This window comes from Choloepus didactylus, chromosome X (assembly GCF_015220235.1).
Source record: "Choloepus didactylus isolate mChoDid1 chromosome X, mChoDid1.pri, whole genome shotgun sequence".
NCBI classification, from domain to species: Eukaryota; Metazoa; Chordata; class Mammalia; order Pilosa; family Megalonychidae; genus Choloepus; species Choloepus didactylus.
This window is the reverse complement of record NC_051334.1, coordinates 33,363,221-33,366,699: the sequence shown is the minus strand read 5'-3', so window position 1 is coordinate 33,366,699 and position 3,479 is coordinate 33,363,221.

The window sequence follows — 3,479 nt, the reverse complement described above, 5'->3', positions numbered from 1 at the left end:
AAATAAAACAGCTATACTGGATGTTTAAAGGCTATCGTGACATTAAATACTCATTACTTGCATTAAAAAGGGATAAAGCTACATTTAAAATAGAATGAAGCAAATTGACAATGAATAGAATAATTAAACTAAGGAAATCTATTTAACACATCCCTTCTAATATTCCTCAAGATATTTTAAGCTATTTTTAAAATAAAGCAACTCAAGCAAAGGGGAAGACTCCAAAGAACTTGCCTATTGAACAATTAGTGGCTTACTTCCTATATGTGATGAAGGTAACTTAGATAACAGTGCTTTTTATAAATGTTTCTTGAGTACCTAGGAAATTAAAAGGCCTCTGGGGACATTATGATTCTAAATGTTCACTAAACCCATGGGCCTCTCACTTCCAAAGTTTTAAAAACATCCCTAAAGGAAATAAAGGCCCATCTTAGAAGAATTTTGATAAAGCAAGCAGTATGTAGCAAAAATTAATATTGTCATTTGGATGAATATTCTGAAATGAGAAAACACAAATTTTTGTTAAACATTTTGCTTTTTTTAGACTCCATACATGATGTGTGTGTGTATGTGTGTGTGTGACTTATGGACTTGCTAGGGGGTGGATACATTTATTTTCTAGCTTTAATGCATTGTACAAGAATAACATGTGTTTTATCATACTTTAATAATCTTTACTCTAATTTTTTTCTGTATTTTATCTAAAAATACATATTTTTTCTATGCACATTTTCTCAGACATATTAAAAGTAAAAAGAAGTGACATGAACAAATTAGGAACAATCCATCAAATATATTATTTTTAATATTTCTAAAATAATCTGAATATAAAATAGAATATTTCCCATATAGAAAAATAAACTATCTTGTATGCTACAGTACCTTGTATCTAGTAATTATTAAATAAATAATTGTGAAAAATGAATAAAAGCTTTATAGTTATATTCTGGTAGATTTGGTAGGGACAAAAGTGTTTATTTTTCTCGAACTTTAGCACAGGAGTAATAAACTACACAGTAATCATTCATACAAGAGCAGTAGGAAGAGTTCATTAGCATCCTGTGTTCCTTACAAAAGAAACTGAGTAGAATCACACAAGAAAATAAATTAACCAGGAGACAGACTGATCCTAATTGAAGGGGAACAAATCGCAAAATACACACATCATCATGTTTTTTATTGGAGGGGGATGACATCTGGTTAAAATGTTTTATTTTAAACTAGTCTATTTGCAATACTAAAGAGTTCGCAGAATTCACTCCATAGTTGTGGAGGTTCAGTTAGGTGCTTTCAGTCTCCCTCCTTTCAACAAGAGAAGTTCCCGGTTTATTGGCTTTAAAGTTGGTCAGACCAAAGGGAAAAGTGACTAAAATAAGCTTGTAAAACAAAGAGCTAAATGATAAATGGGGACACAAGCACACATGAGTGTGATTTTGTTCTAATACAGTCCAAGACAATAAATGTTACATGCTTTCATTTTTGTGAATTAGATAAATCTAGAACCCAATGGTGGCACACAGAAATCAAGTCATGGAGGGACTGAGCAATATAAAAGAACACAATAAAACCTAAAAATGTAGAAGGAGAAGTGCCTCTCATGTTCAACCTAATGTGGTCATTCTTAGAAGATTTGTCTAAGCCTTTATTAGTTATCTGTTCAATGGCATGTAGCTCTGCTCTGCCTTTGCCAAACTTGCTCATGGGAATTTTTTCCTATGGATCCCCACATGCTTATCATTCAGATCCCAGGCATTCATGCATTATCAGATAAGATAACTTACCACATCCTGGGTTGTTGTGTCTAAGTTCAGCACAGATCCTCTTCCATTCCAAGCTGCTCTCTATATGTCTCATGAAAGTCCACACCCAACCTTGAGCCCCTCAACCTCTTAAACTCAAAGATTTAGTCTCATCTTCCACTTCAGGGAAGAAATAGTTTACTCTATTTGCTTTTAAACATTTTAAACCTCATTTTATTGTGGTAACATATATATAACAATATTTGCCATTGCAACCATGTTTTAAGAGTACAATATAGTGGCATTAATTACATTTAAAATGTTGCACGACCATCATCCCATCCATTAGCAAAAATTTTTCATCAGCCCAAACAGAACTCTGTACTCATTAAGCAATAACTCACATTTTCACCTTCCCCCAGCCTTTGGAAATCTGTAACCAACTTTCTAACTCTATGAATTGGCTTATTATGGATATTTCATACACATATGGAATAGTGCTCTGCCATAAAAAGGAATGAAGTACTGATACATGCTACAATATGGATGAGCCTGGAAAGCATTATGTTAAGTGAAAGAAGGCAATCACAAAAGGCCACATATGGTATGTTTCTATTTATATTAAATAAGTATAATAGAGACAAAAAGCAGATTTGTGATTGCCAGGGGTTGGGGAAGGGGTATAGTGGGTAACTGCTTAATGGATACAGGGTTTCTTTTTCTGAGTGATAAAATGTTCTGCAATTAGTGGTGATGGTCACACAGTGTTGTGAATGTACTTAAAGCCAATTTTAAACTTGCTTAAATGGAGAATATTATGTTATGTGAACTTTAATAAAAACAATTTCAGCATATACCTACATGATTACTCCACAATACTTCACACAGGTATTTATCCAAGAGAAGCCAAAATATATGTCCACAAAAAGAATTACACTCATGTGTTCATAGAAGTTTTATTCATAGTAGCCCCAAACTGAAATCAAACCAAAAGACCATTAACCAGAAAATTAATAAGCTCTACTCAGCATTTAAAACTTCATGTGCAAGAATATAGCAGACATTATGCTGAGCAAATGACGCTAGATACAAAAAGCTCATATTCTGTGCTTCCATTTTTATGAAATTTTAAAATAATCAAAAGTAATCTGGTGAAAAAATCAGAAGACTGGTAATCTTCTGGAAGCAATAATGGAAAGAGGTATTGAGGAAACTTTCTGGGATCATAAACAGTTGCAGAAATTTGTCAAAACCCATCAAATTGTATACTGAATTTGTGTACATTGGACTATATGTAAAATCCACCTTAAAATTGTTTAAAAATATTGTTCTATAGTTAGGTGCTCTTTTCACAGTAGTAAGTTACCTATTCTGAAACTACTTTATGTTATTTTAGATATTTTAGGCTTGAGGAATTCATAAATATATAGAACATAATGAGAGCTAGTTTTTTCATTGTTATTAAAGTGAATTACATACATGGAAAGGGGGAAAACTAGAATGTTCCCTGTGTTGTGAGATAGAGTTGGAGGGATGAGTATAGTCTCATTTTTATTATATATAGAAGGATAAATAAATACAGAAATAAATATAGATGTAAATATATAAATTTATGTTTCTTAGCTTTGTCACTGAGAGGGTCCAGAATTAATGACATGCCATTAACAATGAGCATTCTTCATTGTTTCTTAAAGCCTTGCTCCAAAAGGTATCAGGGATACTTGGAAAAATAACTGATTC